Source organism: Liolophura sinensis, chromosome 6, assembly GCF_032854445.1.
Source record: "Liolophura sinensis isolate JHLJ2023 chromosome 6, CUHK_Ljap_v2, whole genome shotgun sequence".
NCBI lineage: Eukaryota > Metazoa > Mollusca > Polyplacophora > Chitonida > Chitonidae > Liolophura > Liolophura sinensis.
Window position 1 is genome coordinate 28522460 of NC_088300.1, and position 22909 is coordinate 28545368.

The following is a 22909-nucleotide window of genomic DNA, read 5'->3' on the forward strand; positions in this document are numbered from 1 at the left end:
TTATGGTGAGAGAACAATTAGAACACTGGTATTAATTGACTAGCTTGTCAATCACTGTTAATTGCGGTAGACATTCTGATAATTTGATCTTGCGGTGAATTCAGTATGAACCCTTAAGCTCTTAGCATTTATTGAATTTCATCAACTCCAAGAAAATCATATCATCCATATAATTCCATGGAATACTTCCCAAACAAATCACCCTGTTGTACTTGAAGTTTGTGGCAAACCACATGGAATTTTACTTGATAAATGCTATTGCATTCAACTTCAAATAATTTTTCATCAACTGATCACCCTTCTGCGGTACAGTTTGTACAGCAAGGTGACAAGCCCACGAAACATTCTATTAAAAATAATACTGTATTTCTACTCTTAACCTCCACCACAAGAATGCATTATAATTCTTAGAAATACAAGCAGCAAGGTTAGAAAGAAATGTTTCCACAGGGGTATTAATAACTTTTGTGAAGGTATTATCAGAGTGTCTACAGCAGTTTTACAATGGCCTTGGGCCAAAGGTCATGAGATGTCCACCTCACAGAGTACTACACCCTCTTATTAGCCAGGTAATTAGCCGGCATAAACAAGGTGGTGCCTACTCTCGAACATTGCTTAATTGGCCGTTAAATATGAATTATGAATAAAGTTCACTTTTGCTACATTAACAATATCTACATAAAAATCAAGTGTACATGTGTCCAGTATCTTTCTTTTTTTCTCTCTTTTCTTTGAATATTTTAACATATCCACTTTGCAGGGCATGTCTGCATGAGGAATACCCCAACACTGACCCCGAAATAAGAAGACACAGAATCAGCACCGACTGACTTAGGGGACAGAGATATGCCACATCGAGTAAAACTTCACAGTGATAAAAACAACACTTAAAAGTGAAAAGTGATTGGCTGACAGTGGAGATAGGGTTTCTTCGGTTAAATTTTGCAACCTGGGTCACTCTTGAATAAATGTACCATACCTAAAATTCTGCTTAATACGCAAGGCATAGCCTGAACTTGCCTATCTCTCCCATCAGTCAATCAGAATCGCTTCTGTATCTGTTAAGTTCCAATGTTAGTGTACACCTTCGATATAGGAATTTTGGACAATAACTCTTTTATCACTTAAGGTAAAAAGAAGTCCAACTTTACCATGTGACCCGTCAGAAAAGTTGGGCAACTATTTTTGATTATATATCCTATAATATGGGCAAATGAAAAAAGTTCCACAAAAAGTTTAAAAAAAGAGTAAACAAATGACAGAGAAAATGGATGAACTGAGTGAATTTGTGAAAGTGTGAAGTTCCTGAAGGAAAGTGTGTCATTAGTGCCCTTCCAGGTAATTGGTAAAATAATTTCATAAAAGTTTTTTTTTGACAAGTCCCTTTTTTAACTAATACCAACAAAAAGAGTTTGAATTCTCACAACTCCCTCTATTGTGGTATCATTCCACTCATATTTCAGCTTACAAAAAACATGTAGGGCTATCTAGGTGGGGAATATAGCAAAGCTTAATGACAGAGTCTCAAGTCAAACTCTTTCATCTCTACAGGTAAAAATAGTTATACTGTGCAATGTGACCGGTCAAAGCTGTAAGGCAACTAATTCTGATTACAATTTACCATAACATGGTCGTCTGAATAAAGTTTGTTAAACTTTCTTTAGAGAAGACGAACAAGGAAGAAAAGATATGAAAAGATTTGAGACCTTGTGAAGTGAAGTTTCTGAAGGAAGTTTCTTAATAAAAATGTTACCACAATCTGACATGAATTATAGAATTTTAGGCACACTACATACTAAAAAAAAGTCTCAATTCTATATCACTCTAACCTTGTCTCCAATTTTACCTCAAGAAATCTGATGTGCAACTCGGTCACCACGTATGCAAATAAGACATTTCATCCCAGCTATTAAGCTGAATCAGATCTTCTATTCATTCATTTGGTAAACTGATCATATCTTCTATTAACTTACATATATATATATATATATATATATATATATATATATATATATAAAAGAAAGAATCTGAACACCTGTGCCTGTGGTGTAAAGAATTCTGCATGATGAGGAAACTGATAATACTGATGAGAAAGACAAGTGACCCTTATTAATGATATAGCTGACCCAGAATTAAGAGCTTAACCCCTTCAGTGCTGCGCCTAAAACTAGAAGTTGTTCAGTACACTGTCCTTTTCCTTTAGGGTAAGGAATGAGGTAAACCACTTACAAGTAAAACTACAGATTAACCAATGAGAGACGATCATCAAGAACTTTTAAGTACCTGGGAGTATCACGGGATTTAGGAACAGATAATGTACAGTACTTTTATTATTTGATTGGTGTTTTACGCCCTACTCAAGAATATTTCACTTATACGATGGCGGCCAGCAATATGGTGGGTGGAAACCAGGCAGAGCCCGGGGGAAACCCACAACCATCTGCTGGTTGCTGGCACACCTTCCCACGTACGACCGGAGAGGAATCCAGCATGAGCTGGACTGGAACTCATAGCGACCGCATTGGTGAGAGACTCCTGGGTCATAACACTACATTAACATGCTAACAAACTGAGCCACGGAGGCCCCGTACTTGTATTAAAATCTAAAGTTCAAATTTCCCTAAAAATATATAACTATGAAATAAAATATGCTTAGATTTGTCTTTAAAAAATCTTGAGGCAATCAGAATTTTTTAACCTAATAAAAATAAGGTGGCGATACACAAAAACAAGACCATGAGCCACTGCAAAGTCATAAATTAATTCTAACACAATATCTACAATGTAACTATGCATCAGTTCCTGCAGGCAGCTACTGATAATCTGGAAAAGGAATGTTCGACTTATATAGAACAGTGTCGGTGTCCTGCTACCTGGCGTCTGACTGGTCCCCATTGATAATACAGAATATTTTAAATTTCAAAACTTCAATCATTTGTACACGGTGTAGTGTGACAAACTCAGTGATTTACTTATTTGACTGGTGTTTGATGCCATATACTCAGGGATTTTTAATGTGACAGTCGTTAGGTTTATAGGTGGAGAACCTGGTGTCCACAGGCAGTACACAACTCTCCTTCTCCAGGTATCTGACAAACTTCATGATCTAAAGCAGCAGATGAGCTCGTGAAAACTGCATGCATGTGAGTCTGCAATCTCACTGGTCAGAAGCCAACTGGAGTCTGTAATCTCACTGGTCAGAAGCCAACTGGAGTCTGTAATCTAACTGGTCAGAAGCCAACTGGAGTCTGTAATCTCACTGGTCAGAAGCCAACTGGAGTCTGCAATCTCACTGGTCAGAAGCCAACTGGAGTCTGTAATCTCACTGGTCAGAAGCCAACTGGAGTCTGTAATCTCACTGGTCAGAAGCCAACTGGAGTCTGTAATCTCACTGGTCAGAAGCCAACTGGAGTCTGTAATCTCTCTGGTCAGAAGCCAACTGGAGTCTGTAATCTCACTGGTCAGAAGCCAACTGGAGTCTGTAATCTAACTGGTCAGAAGCCAACTGGAGTCTGTAATCTCACTGGTCAGAAGCCAACTGGAGTCTGCAATCTCACTGGTCAGAAGCCAACTGGAGTCTGCAATCTCACTGGTCAGAAGCCAACTGGAGTCTGTAATCTCACTGGTCAGAAGCCAACTGGAGTCTGTAATCTCACTGGTCAGAAGCCAACTGGAGTCTGTAATCTCACTGGTCAGAAGCCAACTGGAGTCTGCAATCTCACTGGTCAGAAGCCAACTGGAGTCTGCAATCTCACTGGTCAGAAGCCAACTGGAGTCTGTAATCTCACTGGTCAGAAGACAACTGGAGTCTGCAATCTCACTGGTCAGAAGCCAACTGGAGTCTGTAATCTCACTGGTCAGAAGACAACTGCAGTCTGCAATCTCACTGGTCAGAAGCCAACTGGCTGCAGCAAGACGAATGCCTTTACTGAATAAACCATGTGGAGAGAGACAGATGTGAGGAATTCATGTCTGATAACTCTTAGACATGAGGTGTACACCTCAGTGTGAGGTATAGATGAGGTGTATAAAGGGTGTACGCTTCATGTACACCTTAGTGTGAGATATAGATGAGGTGTACACACCATCTATATTATCTGAGGTGTAGTGTACCTCAAGTACACCCAGCCATACACCTAGACCTCAGATATACCTCAGATGTACCTTAGGCAGTTTGAAAAAAAAAACAATCTTAGAAGATGTACCTCAAGTACACCTTAGAAATTCTGAGACTTTCTGAGCGGTTTTTGAACACGAGATAATGTACATACCTGAAATACAGCCAGCAACATAAAAAAAAAATATCAACACTTAGAAGTCCCTCACCTTAGACACTCTGAAAATTAAAAAAAGTAAGTGATGTACCTCAGGTACACCTTAGAGACTTTGCGAATTTTGGACTATAATTCAGTGGTCATGTACCTCAGGTACACCTCAGCCACTGTTTTAAGGTTTTAAAACAAAAGATCAGGTTTACATTTCACTTCAGACAAATGGTGTGGTGAGTACAAAATTACAAATATTTTTGTGCAAAAAAAAAAAATGTTTACTAAATAAATATAAGCCTTTGTCTCACCCTATAATGGCTTGCCAATTAGTGTGCAAATATTGATCAATCACAGCGCACGGATATATTTGCCCCCGATTATTCCAAGATGGGTGCCCTGAACAAGGTGTATACATTTTCCAGGCTGTGGGAAAAGAACCTAATTATGCACTGATTGATACTTCCTGGGACAGAATTTGTAACATGTTTGGACACATAAACAGCTCTAATAGGCATAGAAAAGGAGTAGCACTAAATTCTGATCAAGACGCTAGAAAGCCTCATGCAAATGTATATCACTGTTATTGATGTAAGTCAGCTGAGATTTACAGATACTGTAAATAATGAACAGCATGCACTTACAAACTTACTTCAATTTATCTATAATTTATACATCCAATATTTAAGTGTTTTGAGCTTGTTTTCTATCAAAATAAAAGTGAAAACAGTATACACCCACCTTGCCTATGAGCATGTACCTCAGCCATTCCTCAGTTGTACCTCAGACACACCTTAGGCATCATATTTTTTACCTAATATTTACAGGGTACACCTCCACTGAGGTGTATTTGAGGTACTAATTTGCATAATTGGCAGTACCTCAGATAGACCTTCAATACACATCAGATACACCTAAGTGTACCTTAGACACACCTCAGTTCAGATATGCTACACCCCAATGGTGCACCTTAGATGTACCTCAACTATACCTCTAGTACACCTTATAAGGATAAGGAAATGCTCCTTAAATATATGTGCATAATAGGTATTCAGTGCAATCACTGGTGAAAGAGCCAACAAATCTTATGCTTATTAAAAGATAAATTATAGTTGTAAACCAGATAAACATATCTACGAGGCTGGAAATTTTCCAGTACAGGCAACGTAATTGGCACAGTAACTTAATGGCTGTCACATGACATGCTTGCTACGTAGGCATTTGATGACTCGGCTAAATGAAATAAACAAGGTCGACATAAACAACCCTTTGTTCTTTAGTATCCATTGTTCGGGTACATGCCTCAAGCTAGACCTCTATCTCATCCTAAGTTGGCAAATTTGTGCAGACAATGACTGTATAATTGAAGTGACTCAATTAACATGTGTTGATCTGCTAAAACACTGATGGATAAATAAGGACATGAGCAGGTTTTTGCCTTTGCCTTGAGATCTATTTGACACGTCAGCCTCAAGTTAATTGAGCAATTAAGAAATGGTTCCTGAACCAGAAAAAAAGGCCCAGTGGTTAAGCCATGACAATCTTAATACTGAGCTATGTCAGTTCTAATACAGAGATCTGTAAAATTTAAACATAACAATAGATAAATGTAATAAACTAAATTAGAACTGAGATATTCCATATATAGATGTGATGTTTGCTCAAAAGAACTGTTTCAGTTGGCTCTAGCACAGCTTCTCTATAAACTATAAAGTTACACCATTGTGAAACTGTCTCTGAGTACTTAGCTGTCATTACATAGAACTGTGCAGTATTATCTCTATCACTGTGGCACTTAGATCATTGTAACATTACCTCTGACACTGTATCAGTTACGCAAATGTTTTCAGTTATGCAAGTTGTAATATTTATTATTAACTCCAGCACTATGATTTGTAAGCTATAAAATTCTGATTTTAAACATGTATCTCTGATACTTTCTTACTTGCAGCACTCATTTCAGCTGTGTATAAAGTCAGAGCTTTGTAATATTAGCTCTGATATATGATTAAGCTAGAATACTGACATATGACTAGCTCTAGCACGAAACAATACCAGAGCACTTTTAATACTCAGTTGTGTAACCATTCCTTGCTCCCATTCTCTAAGTGTTGCAGCGAATAATGAGCTGAAGTGCTTAGGACAGAGTGACATCTATGAAAGGCCTACACATCATAGTTGAACACTTCAGGAGTTTTGTTTAATGAGCAGTTTATAGCAATATTGATGTATGTACATGTAGGCCCTACCATTCACAAATGTATACAAGATATCTGCTTTATCACACTGAAGCGCCTGCACACGTACTATAAAGGTGTGAACAGTTTTTATGTGTACTACATGTGTGTGTGTGTCTGTATATATACATGTGTGTGTCTTTTCTAACCTGAGCAATACTAACCTTAGTATTTCACCGGCTGGGTGCCTACACTTTATAACTAGTCCAGACTATTATTCTATACTGCCAGGCTTTTGATGAAATAATAAATGTACCATGCCTAGATTATACCAGACAGTAAAAAATCCCAGGTAATCTGACGACCAAGTAAATTCATACTTAACACTCATAGGTGAGACAGTATTAAAATCAAACGCAGGTGACCTATTTCAGAACCACCCATTCAGGATCTTCAGGGAATTCCATTTCCTCAAATAGGGCGACCAATGAGTTTCATTCAGGTTTACATGCATTATAAGGATGCTACCACCATGCAGTCACCTGAGACAGATCATTGTGGAGGACAAAGGTTCCTCTGACTGCTCTCTCAATGAACACCCATGGGGCTATTAACCAATTCACACAGCCTGCGCCATTCATTCAACACAGCCACCGGGGCCTTGAAAATGACATAGCAAAAAACAAAACAAAAAAAGTGTTCATATAAAAGCAAACCTACTGTAGATGATGTGATATGAATGAAGGGGTGAAGGCTCAGGCTGGCAGAAAGAGGCCATCCAGCGGTGAGGATGACCTGACCATCAGGCTGTCATCCCGGAGAACAAAACCAGCCATTCACCAGCTTTTGCTGCTCATCACAGCCCAGGCCAGGGCGCTGTCCTCTACTCAACCTGACGGGATCACCTGTTACATAAATATCCCGCAGCTCTCAGTAAAAAACTAGAAGACATCCTCAACACGAATTAGCTCCACAGAGAGCAAGTAAAATTTACTCAAGACACTTTTGTTGGGTTCCACATGCCTGAATATTTCTGCCATTTGTCTTTTTTTTAACCTCTTTTCAGGTGTGTGTTTTTTTTCCAAAGAAACCTGTGGATATTTCAGGAAAGACCTACTTTGTTGGAGGCAATGTTAAAGTTCATCAATTAACTGGTGCGTATGGTTACAATCTTTAACAAGCTAGCAACTTGCTTCCACAGGTAGACACTATCTCAGTGACAAAAATGGCTAACTACTGGCTGGATTGTCCCTGGCTTACAAGTGCTCAGGACTAAGATCCGTGTTTTCTCAGAGCCTGAGTTATCTTCTAACAGATCCCTGTCAGTACACAGTCCCAGCTTTTGGCTATGAGCTTATTTAACACCCTGTTCTTTCCACTTAACTCCAGCCAAACACACAAATATCCTTTTACAAACATGTATGAGCAGCAAATCCACTGGTTGGCTGGTTAGACTTGATAGCTTTTTACCAAATGATTTCCTGTACTGATTCCTAAAGTGCGTATAAACCCCTCAAATCAAATAATACCCCATGCATGTGGCTACATGTGGATCTAATTTTCTCTCTCCAGTTACTTCTGAAAAGCTGTCTGTATAGGTATCTGACAAGTCTGTGAAGAGAAAAGAAGAGTCTAGACATACAACTGGTTTAAGCTTGCACTTTCTGAATAATGAAATGCATGGAATAAAGAGCTGAATTGAGTATTTCATGCTACAGTTCCAATAACTGGACAACATTCTGTCCAATAGTGTCACATCCTTTATCCCCAAATACAACAATTACATATCCATAAGCCATTTGATGACTTTCTTTCCTTATTACCTGGACTGTTTACGGACGTTTACATAAAAACAATAAAAGCTCCGTGTTTAACATAATTACAAATAATTCCACATAATGATATAACTTTTGAAGAGCACGAAAACGTGAAAAAGATACATGCCTCCTGGGGAAACATGTCACAGAGATGAATGACGTCACAAACTTCAAAAGCACCATAACCCATTGTTAATCAGACCTCAAGCAGTTTACAACCGCTCTGATGAATCGCTGGCAGACTTAAATGATATACATCAGCCACAAATGAATATTTTTAACACAACAATCTTGCCTTTTCCTCCATTCTTTACATACAAATGTGTAATTAAAAATGTTGACAGTTTTCTATGTAATATTTACATAATATAGGTACAATAAAAAAAACACAAAACAAATGTCTCATTTCTGTATATTATATTCCAACTGCATATTCTACCATTCATCCACATCATGGTTAAACTCAAAGAAATTGAACAGGTTTTATTGTTTGTTTGGTTTTTTTTCTTATACACGTGAAAATCCAAATGATACAGCTGGTTAAAATATAAACAGCTGGTCACTTACATATTTTACATATTTACAGCTCCAATCAATGGTAGAAATTTTAGAGAGGTTGTCATGTTTTACTCTTGTGGTGTATCACATATTTTCACATAAATGCTACAGTGCTGCAGAGAAAAATGAATGCTGCTACCTTCCATCTTAATACTGAATTCAATCCTCGATTTAAACCATTTCCGTGTTTGTGTTCATTTAGGTACACATAAAGAAACTGCTAGCTTAGAACCAACAAGACTTTCTTTACAAACATTGGTAATCTCATACTACCTTTCTGAAAGAAATTAATTCCATGTCTGTCAACACATTCAAAGGCAGAAATAAATTAAAGCTTTCATGCTGCTACCTAATTAAATGGGTAAGAATTGCTTGCTTCAAGAAAGTGAGGTATACACGAACTGGTGACTGGCATTTAATGGTGCAGGGTATATTTGAAACATGTCTGGTTAGTGAAACTAGAAAAAAATTTCGCTGAATATCCCAAACAATCTTATAAAACAAACACTTCATAAGAAAGAATAAATTTATTTATTTATTTGATTGGTGTTTTACGCCGTACTCAAGTATATTTCACTTATGCGAGGGCGGCCAGCATTATGGTGGAAGGAAAGCGGGCAAAGTCCGGCGGAAACCCACAAACGCACGTTGCTGGCAGAAACCCAGGTGCGTCCGGAGAGGAAGCCAGAATGAGCTGGACTTGAACTCACAGCGACCGCATTGGTGATAGGCTCCTGGGTCATTATGCTGTGCTAGCATGCTAACTCCCTCAGCCACGGAGGCCTCAAAAAACAGTAAAAGGATAGTTTCTAAATTGGGAAGATATTATAACGGGTCAAAATGAGTAAATTTCCCAAACAGACATAAAATACTGTAAGCAAGTTACAAGCACTAACAAATGCATAAACTAAATTAACTCCATTATTTTGGTTAAATTAAGAATGCCAAAAAGCCTTTTTGATCAAAGTAATTCAGGAATTTCATAAAAAAAAATCACTAATCACTAAAAATGTATTTTCTACATAACAGAAAAACTATTTCATTATGCATCACTTCTGTTTAAAATCACGAAACTGAATAAATACGAAAAATCTAATTTTCAGCTTGAAAAAATATAATTAAAAAATATAAATTAAAAAAAAAAAAAGAAAAGAAAGGACCAGTCTAGAATATTGATCAGTACAGATGTCTTAACTACTAGTAATATATTTTTGGTGGAAATACAGAGATAAAGGTTCTCACCTGGTGATTAGACACAACAATTAGCATGTGCCTGATAAAAAGCCAGCCCATGCAAGGCCAGGCTCGGCTACTTCCCATGAGCGAGCCTCAGGGTTAAGACAACAAAGAGATCAGCTTTTTGAGGAATCTCAATTTAATATAGGCTCCACAAAAAATACATACTAGAGATGTCATGAAAGATAGCATAAAATGGCCATTGGATAAGGCCTCCCTGTAGTACACCACAGGGGTGAAATAAAAGAGATGGTCATGTATGTGCTATTTACAGACAAACAGTAAAAACCTCAGGTATTACTCACTAGTTAATCAGACAAGTTGGAGCTAGAAGGAAGGGAAGGTTCATATGCTATGAAATAACATGTGTAAAACGTGGAGATATAGACCAGGTGAAAAAAGAACCTGCTTCATTTTCTCCTGTATCATGGCATCTCAGTTCAAACCACCATGATTTAGCAAAATAGGCATTGTTTGAACCCCAGAATACTGCTTAGCCCAAAGACATTTCTCTCAGCATGAAAAATTATCATATTTTAAAAAAAAAACAAAAAAAAAACTCATATATGAATAGAACATTGGCTGTGCTATGGAGAAGCAAAGGGATGTCCCTGGTCAGAACTCAGGGGAAGGCTAAAGAATTTCTTCTGTCACAGAACAGCAGGAGAGCAAGACTTTTGAACAGCTTATTGAACTGTAACCGAATTATCATCCATCTACTTCACGCTGTCTTTAAAGAGTTCTAAAAGGATGACAAACCGTAACGAGGTAGACACAGAATGGTTGAAATCAACTACGCATATCAAATACTGCTTCTTCAATTCTTGAGTCAGTATTATGTTCTTTGGCATACGAATGCCTTATTGCAGGCACATGTAGGCCTATTTTATAGTAAGCTAATGCTATCCTTACCTACTGCTGTCCAATATCAGTGAAGCAGATCGAGAGAGGAAGAGAGTTGTATCAGAGTTACTGACAGATATAGTCTCTCATATTTCTTTTCACTAATCTGGATGTTAAGATATTCTTCATGACTTGGCAGGATTTATTAGGATAATAATATTCTGCAGGTGCTCCTATGCTTAAAAAAACCCTGACCTAGCTCATGATGTAGAAACTACATACTCTCAAATCATGTGTCCTTTTGCCATGCAGATTTAAAAAAAAAAAAAAAAAAAAAAAAAAAAAAAAAAAAAAAAAAGCCATAAGGGAGGGTGAGAAAAAGTCTAATTGTCACCTTGATTCATCAACTCCCACGGCCAGTGTACTGTAGAGGTAGGAACAGGTGATGTTCACGAGGATTAGCCACATACCTGGTCGAGAAAGCAGCTGGTTCCCACAACTACACAGACACTAAATTCCTGAGGTTCTCTTTAGCTTTCCAAGCAGTATACCAGCTATGAGGCAGATGTAAGGAATTAATCGATGAATGACTTACGATGTCTTACAACGAAATCTTCAGGTGGTTGGGGACATTTTAAGTCACACTGTCCACTGCTCCACAACAGATAATAGAAAAACAATAAGACAAGTGTGATGCAAACCTCTAGTTTACAAAGGTCAACAAGTAACAATGGTAAATGTCACCTAAATTACAAAAATAGCTGTTCTTTTCACCTCTAAGAGCCCCGAGCTCAGTTATAGTTCTGCCCAGGGATACATGTTCCAGGGAATAAAAAGTGACTTAAATTGGGGATTTGTGTTCAACAGTTGAGCTGGTATTGTGCAACGTAAAACGCTTGTCTTGATGAATTGCCTCTGTCACTGTGTCTTTTACCAGATCCAGTCCACTTTGTACATGTATAACACACCTGGCAGAAAAAGCAAGATAACTGCACAATAAAGAGGAAAGTACCTCATGACTGATTGCTCAATGCAAGACATCAAGAAATCTGACATTAACCCATTTAAATATACAAGGTATTATACATCTATCTGTATTTTTATATGCATTCTCATAACTGTATCTTGAACATTGTTTTTTCCTTCCCATTGTATGTTAACACATGCTTGCTTTTACAGTTAGCCTTCATATTTAAAGTTGGTGAAATCATGAAACATGAAGTTCAGAGGAAAGAGTGCAAAAAGTTACTTGTAAATGTGGTCTTCAATATCTTTTTACTTTTTTTTTAAGAGAAAAAGACACCTGAAAATAATTTTTGCACGCTGATAATTTAGAACCTCTTCCTGGGATATGATGTCTTTGTATAGTAATGATATAAATGCAGATGTAACACATCTTTAACAAATATATTAAGAATTTGGTTTTTTCAGCAAATAAATATGTTTAACCTGGATTGTTCAACCACAAATTTACATTCAGTATGAACATTATTATGCAATGACAATAAATAGGTGGTTCCAAATACCCACCATACAGAATTATTTTCAAATACCCTTTACTCCTTAAAAAAAACAAATAAAATATTAAAGACCATATTTGCAAATAAGTTTTCACATACTTTCATCTGATTTTGGCATTATTTTTGTTTTCTTTTAAAGAGTGATATACATGTGTACAGTAAATAAAGAACACTACATAAATAGTCTTCCATGAGTATTTGATGCAATCATACTTCAGAATAAAAAAACATGTACCTTTGAAAGGAGTAGCAAAAATTCCAGTAAATGCAAAACCTATACAAACTTTTTATCAATTACTAATCTCCCAGAAAACAGGAGAGAAAAGGGAGATTACTCCAAACAAAGCAGGAAGCTATGAGTCTCGGAGAGATTTCCTGCAGCAAAAACATTCTTAAAATCTTGACATTCACCATACAAAGAAATTAAACAAAATGAAAACTACTAAGCTTGCAGAAATACATGTACATGACATAGTGTTTGGCAGTTGCATCATTTGACAAACCACAGAGTTTTCCAAAAAAATATAGTGTGACTTTACTATTTGCCATATAAGGATGTTAAATTTTTTTTGGACTGATACCCAATTTTTGGGGTGATGTTGCATTTTAGGTTAACCACAGTCATACTATGGCAATTTCTCATCTTCACTTTAACAATTCAAGTCAGACACCATCTTGCTTTGAATATGCTTAATGGAAGCATTTATTAACTAAAACATGGAGTTCTTTGCTCCACAATGACCATCACTCACTGACAAAATGTCTGCCTTAATAACTTTCTAAACACCTAAAATTTGATCACATCTATCTCCCTCATGACATGCATTTGGCTCCAATTTTATAAACCATCATCTTTTTTTAAAATATGTTTGAAAAAACGTTCCATAATGTAAAAGTACAGTAAATCCAACCATTCCTTCCTCTTCTTTTAATGTCTTCATCAAGTATGGAAGACCTCCAAAGAGTTTGTTCAAATTAATTCCAGTAGCTGGCTTCCTGACAGTTACAGATTACAAAGTGTCAAGTACGGTGAAACTCAAACACAGCCATTTGGCTCGGGTCTGAATCTGTAACCTAACCAAGTTCAATAAGACATGTCTAATGAATCATGCCAGCAAACAGCAAGTGAAAAAGTAGTCTAGGAAAAAGGCAGCTTTTCCATGTGATGAGCTACCCGGCCACTCAATGTCATCGAGTACTGTGAAAACGGCCAGCCAGTGCATCTTAGCTTTTAACACTGATCAGACAAGTCAACATACGACAAAACCAATCAGCTTTTAATAATACACATGCATGCATATACAATATGGCACTTTAAAAAAAAAAAAAGCTAGAAGCAAGCTCAAATTTGCAATAGCTGCAACATCCAGCAGAAAGTCAATATGATTTTGCACTCAAGCCCCTTGTTAATTGCCACAAGATGGGATATCAAAAATTTGACTGATCAACCCACCAAGAGACTATTATATACAGAGGTGCTTGCTGCAGCTAATAAGGTTGCATATCCTGGGATTATACTTCCTAAAACAATAAGCAAGCTGCATGTCCTGTATGCAATGTCAGAACAATATATCTGAATGCAGCAGATTTCAGTGCTATACAAATCTACTCTAAACCAATCGTTATGCCAAGTGTCCCAACTTCTCTCGGTCACATATTTGTTTCATTCATGTTTTATTACTAAGACAGTTGATAGTAAGATAGGTGATACTCTGAGATATTTCAATAGATAAATATACAACTTAGAGAAAACCCATCGTGGGAAAAGGATAATATAGCCATGCAAATATCTAAATCATAGACAATTTCCAACACACTGGATTGTTGTATTTTAGATCTGAAGAAAGACCTGCTGAGCCAACACAATTACCCACCTTCTATCGGCAAGAGTGGTCAAACCTTCATATCCATCAGAATTGCTGTTTTTATACACAAATAAGTGAAAGAACCATTTTGAATACCCAAAATATGGCAGTAAGAATTCACTTGGACAAATAAGTGATGATGTGTTAAAGATCAGATTCAGATAGGACAAGCCAGATAGTAATTTTTGGCTACCTACATGACTTTAGTGAAACTGAGCGGTCCCAGATATGAAACAAGTCCACATTTAACAAGGTACCTGACATATCTCTTGATGCTAGGTTGCAGACAAGTTTGGAAGAGTCGGATTTGAACACACTATCTCAACTGTCAATAGATAGTGATTGGGATGGAGGCATATATTCCAGACAGCCTGGCCACTATACGGCATTATGTCTACCGACACCCTATCAAATTCACAAACAGTTGAGAAAGGGTCCTACATGTATGTACACGCACAGTGCAGTTAATGCCAATTAGACAGGATAATCCTCAATTGACAATAATGACATGAACGAACAAAATCAATTGATGAGAACACTTGTAAACAGATAACATCAAAACCAGAAACCAAATGCTTCCAGGTTCAGGTTTCGTCTGATTATGTCCCATATGATTTGGAGAGAGAAAAAAAAAACACTACCCATTTACATAAATGGACTATGGACTTTTGAACTTGTAGAATTACATATTCCTAGTCACGAAAACAGGTTAGAATACTCGGGTCCATAATTGATGACTATCCATGACTAACCATGCTCTCACTCAGGTCTAGTATCCAATGCATGTATTAAAAGGTCGCCACCATAAATGACAACTGTACTTCGATGTAAGATAAACCATCACCTCGAACAAAGGCATCTGCATGAAGTGACACTTAACTGATATAATTTCCATGCATAAATAAATATATTTAATGTATTTATTTATCTGGCTGGTGTTACACTCCGTACTCAAGAATATTTCACTTCTATCCACTACAACAAGAGCATTATGGTGGGAGGAAACCATAGAGCCTGTGGTGGAAACCCACAATTGTTTGCTGGATGCTGGCTGACCTTCTCACATACGACCGAGGAGGAAGTCAGCATGAGCTGGGCTTGACCTCATAGTATCAATCTGCTGAGCTAGCCCATTGATCACTCTGCCACAGAGGGCCTGTCTAAAGATATTTAATAGTACATTCACTGAATGAAACATAACTGATCCATGAAGAAATGGTGCCTGACACTCCTCACCTTTCAAGCTACCATATTAACTTGATTAAGTGAGCTGCTAGCAATCATTACAACTTGTGGTGAAGGAATAAAGTCAATTTTATTGTCAATATACATGTATGTCAACACTATGTGTTAAATCTGGAAATACTGAAGAAGTGGGGTTTGAACTGTGGCTGAGGCGACTGAAAAGGTACAGGAATCTTTAGTATATAAACAAAATTAGTTTATACTTATTATTTGTTTCAAGTTAATACTTTGGAAAACTTGACAATACAGAAACAATCATCTTTGGGATAGCTGACAATACAGAAATAATCATCTTTGGGATGCCTGACGATACAGAAACAACCATCTTTGGGATACTTGACAATACAGAAACAACCATCTTTGGGATACTTGACAATACAGAAACAACCATCTTTGGGATACTTGACAATACAGAAACAATCATCTTCGGGATAGCTGACAATACAGAAACAATCATCTTTGGGATACTTGACAATACAGAAACAGTCATCTCTGGGATACTTGACTCTTACTCTTGAGATCTTCCACATGATGAAGTCTGGCAAAATTAGAAAAACTTAATGAAATTTCTATGATACACTCGTTAGAGTATTATGTAAACCATTATTTACATCTAAGCATGTTAAGGTGGATAATGCCTGAAACACACACTTGTTTCTTTTTTCTTAAATCTTACAGTTATCAGCAAAGGGAATGTAAATAACACTATCAGTGTCTTGAAAAAACTTCAGTGTTTTTTTATGTCTTCTTTAGGACAGTAGAAACTTTTCTTTGATCCTCTGACAAGTTCAGTGAAAAACAACTTTCTTAACAGTCAGGGCAGGTTGACATGCAGCATTCTTGGCAAACATTTTCATCATAGCCAGACAACAGACGTTCAAACTGTCCACAGCCTGGGTACACAGTATTCTCCCCTTCAACTTGGAAAATTGCTGTAAAAGTTGATGCTACCCTATTGATCACTTGTCAGTGTTGACCCAAGTCTGGGAACGCTCTGCTTCTCACAAACTGTAATAAGTGTGTCATGCCTCCAGCTTCAAAATCAGCCATTGCCCCAGTCCTGTTTGATAAATGCCTTCTTATGCAATCATGTACACAATAATTTATAACAAAAACAAGATATACGTTATCAATACAGAGAGTAAAAACATGGCCGGCAGAGCAAAGGTTTCCGGATCTAGACAATTGATTGCGTAAAGCTAAATTTGCTGTCTGAAATCAGAGAAGGTAAAAACCAACTTGGGAACTTTCCAAAAACCCCGGAGCAAGCCTAGATCCTGTGCAACTAGTGCGAAGCGTTTGAAAAAGGATTTGTGTGGAGAGCCTTATCAAAAGCGCTTTACTCCCAAGAAAGTGCTAGTAGTAACCATGTCACCATAGCCTAGATAATGACATATATCACATCCAGGATTCCCTGATCAACAAAAGGCTAGTCCAGACGCCAAAATTACAGGGCAAGTGTGCTCGGCAAGGCAAACTTATGACAACCACAAAATCGTCTCTGTGTATATACTCTACATTGTACAACTAACTTAATACAAAGGACGCAATTTATAATGCTGAAGGATTGAATCCTTTTTGGATGGCGGCCAAGTTTTCTTTGCAAGAATATCCTAAAAAGACAAATGGAAAACCAAAGCCATGTAGACATATTTGTGACAGTACACAATCCAGATAAAGGTTTGATTTACAGCAATCTGGAAGTAAATTATTTATATAATGCTCACAATGGCACTACTGGATAATGACAAATGGATAATGTGCAGCAAAAGAAAAAGCAGTTTTCCATCTCTGGGTTACTAATGCACACAGTTACAAATACATGACTTTTTGGGGTGGCTGTTTGTCTTCAGTGATATAAATGCACTTAATTGGCAGTTTTGTTGATTACTTGTGAAAGATGATGAATTAAGGATCTACTGTCATTATAATCTGCAAAACTCACATCAATACAGAAACACATAATACACACATACACAGATATCATGTAGCTTGCATGCAATAAACATCACTGTTAGACATATAAATGCATTTAGCTCAAAAAGTAATACCACTACTCAGACCAGTGTAAGCAAATTCTGATGTGCATTTGTTGATCTTAAGTTCCATTTTACTACAAAATGAATTACCGCAGAATTAATCTCACTACCAGTATAATGGCCTACATCACTTGGACACAAACACAATTGACTTTTTTGTTCTTGTATAGATCATAAAAATACATTCGAATAATAAAGGAATCCAGTTAACATCAATCATTTTCTCCTGGGATTTAACACAGAAGGGCATGAGAAAATACCCAAGTCATTACACAGCTTTAAGATAACAGGCAACATCTGACAAGTCTGTGTACAATTTAACTCACAAGTGGTCACACAAGCCAGCATCAGTATCAATGACATAACACACAATTGATTCGCTTGAACTATCATCCTCCTGCCTTAAATGTCTTAGACTATCAATCTCCAGCCATAAATGTCCCAAATTATCATCCTCAAACCATGAATGTCCACAAACCATCATCTTCCAGCCACAACTGCCCAGAAACTATCACCATCCAGTCATGAATGTCCAAAAACTATTGTCCTGCAACAATAAATGTCCCACAACTATCATCATCCAGCCATAAATGTCCAAAAACTATTGTCCTGCAACAATAAATGTCCCAAAACTATTGTCCTCCAACAACAAATGTCCCAAAACTATCATCATCATCATCATCATCATCCAGCAATAAATGTCCGAAAACCATTGTAATCCAGCCATAAATGCCCAGAAACCATCATCTTCCAGCCTTAAATGACCCAAAACCTTTGACATCCAGCCTTAAATGCCCCAAAACCTTTGATGCCCAACCTTAAATGCCCCAAAACCTTTGACGCCCAGCCCTGAATGCTCCAAAACCATTATCCTCCATGCACAAATGCCCAGAAACTATCATCTTCCAGCCAAAAATCTTCAAACACTATCATCCTCTAACCATAAATGTCCCAAAACTATCATCATCTAGCCATAAATGCCAGACAACTATAATCTTCCAGCCATAAATGTCCCAAAACTATTATTCTCCAGCCATAAATTTCCAGAATCATCTCCCAGCAGCCATTCAAGAAAAGCAGCACCATAGCACCTAAATGAGATCCATTTTTGTGACAGCCTTTAAAGATCCAACCAATAAATGAAGCTTATAAGAAAGCTGCCTATCACTCATACGAGAGTCTATGTTCGAATTCTCCATCATTTGGTAGATTTCAGTTAAAAAAGTGTCTGACTTTTAATATCCTAATGGCCGATTAAACATGAGGAAATATTGAATTAGATTGAAGTTTTGTTCAATTTACTGAAAAACTTCTGCATTATATTGTAACAGAAGCCCATTACCTAGAAGTATGCAACTTCACTATAGCTAGTCTCCACAGCGCTTTACATTTTCCTTTGATCTTTAACACATTATGTGTGCAGCCAAACATTTTTATTTCTCTCTATTGCAGAGCAAACGTTTGAGAAACAGCTGGTGCATGGTGAGAAAAAATGTTCCAAACATGTTTGTGTTGAAACAAACTTTAAAAATTACAAAAAGGGATACTTTTGTAAAAGGACAACAATGTCTTTGATAGTAATTGTTTTAGAGTAACTTGGAAATATAAAAATAGTCTGTGTGTTCTTAACTGCATAACAACAATGATTACAGAGATCATAGTTCTTGTAGGAGCCATTTACATTAGATTTCCCATGATTCAGTTAACAATTTCCGCCCAAGAGATTGGCATATTTCTCCACCAGGTGGCGCAAGCTTCTACAGATGACATAACATGTGTAATGTGTCGTGGAGACTGGCTATAGGGAAGTTACATACTTTTAGGTATTGGACATCTGATTGTACTTATATTTGAGTGAATTTATATGCCTCAAACATGAATATGAGTCTATCAACAATTACCTTCCTTGGTCTAATCAAGACTTTAAGGAAAGAAACCCAAACCACGTAAAAATACTGTAACATAACATCATTATACACGGAGATAAACCACCACCAGTAGGAGAGAGATTTCACACATTAACAGCAACATCACAATGTATTTATGATGACAAAATATAGAGACTTCAAAAAGGTTTGAAAGAAAATAACAGTATTGTTTTAAGAAAGATTGATTAGGTTGAAGTAAGAGAAAGGAAAACCTGGTGGACTGAATCCTTTTGGATGGCAGCCAAGATTGTGGTACAAGGGTGGACCTGCCTTAACCCAATTGGGGTAATGTTTGTTTCTTTAAGGTATTTGGTAAGGGATCAGATTTTGGATTGTTTGTAACAGATATTGATGTGGGTTTGCATAAAAGTTTTGTATTGTTCAGTAACAAAGAGAAAAAATGGTTTACAAGACATCAGAGTAGGTTTAACTTTTTTAGATTTGTTAGGTAATTTGACTTTTTAGACAGCCAAACTTATTCCACGTATCGTACAGAAGAACAAAGAATAAACGCTTAAAGATTTTGTGAGTGGGTATGAATCTCTGTTCAAAAATTCAAACTGGCTTGGAGAGTTAAGGATGCATTAAAGAAACAAAATTAAACCACAACAAACAACATTTTGTCAAGTTAAAATTATGATTAAAACACAGGCAGAGTCAACTTTTGAAACTGTGTGTAAAAAAAAAAAACCCCCAAAAAAGGAAATACCAAGCGAAACATTTATTACATTCAGATGATTAATGTATTTAATACAAATGTGCTCCACTAAAAACTCACGATTTGCATTTAAAGTCTCATTATGCCACTGCTGATATCCTTAAGCCACATTTTAGAAAAGGCAGATTGACAAAAGCAAAACAAAAGCTAAACAAATCTCATAGAAAGGGTGTAATTAATGCATAAAAATCCTTTAAACTGAGTAAAAGCAGCAGCTACATGCATGAAGTTATACCGTCAGAGTTTTCTTCTGTGTTAAGGGGTTACTACACTTGACGTAGTTACTACACTGGGCAATGTTCTGCATCAAGCCGTGGGTATAATAATGCCAGATATAGTACACAGTGATAACCTGTTACGACATGGAACATTACCTCTTCCAGATGTTTGCGATGAGGAATTGAAAGGTTCTGACTTCACTGTACAGAAATGTGTCAGTAAAATGAGGGCAGACATAACAACATGAGGTCAGCTTACACTTGCTCTGATCTGCCGGGGCTGTGTGTATAGTACCAACCACTCCACAACTGCAATGCCAGTAAATCATGAAAACACCTCCAAAAAATCTCAATTCCAACATGAAATACAACATACACAAATACTGTCAAAATCTGACTTTACTGCGAAATAACCAACCCGACTCTTGGACATAAAGTTTGTAAAATTCCCTACAAAAATGTGTGTAATTTATTTACCATATATTTATGTGAGTGCCGCCGTCACTACAAGTAGACTGACGACTGATATTCTTCTCACCATGGACTGAATGTAAGTAAATATTACCATCTATCTCTGCACTGCCAGACATACTTGATCGGATAAGATCATGACGGCAGATAATGACTATCAGCGCATGGAGGAATTAGCGCACCAAGAAATACACTACTGGGATCACTGACCAATCAGCTTCATCCAGAAGAAATTCATACTGCAGACACCTGTCACCATGAGTGTCAACACTCTTAGTTATTCTGAGGTCTTACAAAATTCTCTTCAAAAGTTTCTTGGATTTTTGGGACATTTTCTGTTGGTGTGTTTATACAAGCATATCTGCATTACTGCAGACATATTGTGACAAGGTTTTACCCAAAACACAGGTACCCGGAAAAGCCTTCAGTTCACTAAAGAAAAAGGATATGAAATTTTTACATAGTCCACCCATGATAATGATATTAGTGGTATTTATAATGTCATACTCAAGAATGTTTTTAATTAAACACAGGATTAAACACAGGATGACAGTAAGGTTTATGCCTGGTAAATAGAACCAGACAGGACCCGGGGAGAAACCTCTGCCCACTGGTAAGTACCTGTCCTACATTTTACCCTGTAAGGTATTTTGGTGTTGTGATGTCAGATTATGCACGGATGTCATTGTGACAGATGTTTAGCCCATGAGCTTCTACAAAAAGCGGACAGTATGTAGCAGTAGGCTGTAAAGGCTAACATAGATAGATCAATAAAACAATATCATCAGGTCCACTCCGTATTTACCATCAAACTTTTGTTACATATCACACAAATTTTAACATAAATTAAAAATACACATATCATGTACAAATATTCTGACGGGTCAGTGTCAATGATCTGGGTAATTCATGGATACAAAATATTCACATATGGTAAATGACCAAAAATTTAATCCCAAAATTACATTTCTATAAGCTAATAAATGACAAACAACATTTCTTTAAGCGCTTACAGATTTCCTGTAGAATATCATCATACCTTCCAAACAAACCCCAAAACACCTCTTTATTTAAGACCAAAAGAACTCGCAGAATCAGGCCAAATGTGCAACTCACTCAAGGGTGAAATTACGGATCATTTACCTTAATTTCCATTATATTTATTTAGCTCTGTTTGTTGAAATAAAGTTCATCAGGTTTGGAGTTAGGATTATTAAAGCCTGCAGGAAACTATATTATGTTTAATTCTCTTGATGTAAATTAACTTCCCTCAGCTTCTTTAACAAGAACACAGATACATTAATACCACACACGTATACATGTAATTTGGAATAACTTAATGCTTTAGTGAACATATAAAATATGTAAGAATATACCTTAGAGAACATAATCCTTTGTTAACAAGAGAAGATTACACATATTTCCAACAAAAAATACCCAACTGTTCTCATTTCTTTAAAACCACTCAAGCGGCATACTTGAGGAATTTACCACAAAATGAGCAGAATTTGTAATTCATCAAGCTAAATAATCAGGCTTTTACATGCTGGGGTTATATCAGACAACAATTCCTGCTAGTGATCCAGAAAAACCATCCCTTAGTAAGTATTTACAATTCAAATGTTCAATGGAATTTTAGCTTGTGAATACTTATTGCTTGTTTTCATTCAGTTTAAGAGATGCTCAATTTATCATCAACATGGATGTATAACCAGCCTTAATAATGTAATTAAGTAATTAAAGCTCATTTGAAACATCAAAGTTCATGAATCACCTGATTATAAATGTTTAGGCCTGTTTAAACAATTATATAATGTTCCTCCAGATGAAATCAAAATGACGATATTTAGAAGTAATTAAAGGGAAAGATGAGTGAACTATACATAATGATAATAGAGGTTGATGTAATAACCTCTATACAACAACTTCCAACATAAGATCTCTGTTTATACCCAGCAATAAAACTACTGGTAGGATCTTTAATACCATTTGCCTAAAAACTCGACAAC

The 22909-nt window shown here is 36.7% G+C and overlaps 1 protein-coding gene across 1 annotated transcript in view; it reads right to left on the reverse strand.

The window, feature by feature from the left end:
• LOC135469267 (uroporphyrinogen-III synthase-like) overlaps positions 1–22909 on the reverse strand; it is an 86341-nt gene that overhangs the window by 32496 nt on the left and 30936 nt on the right. The window lies entirely within an intron of this gene.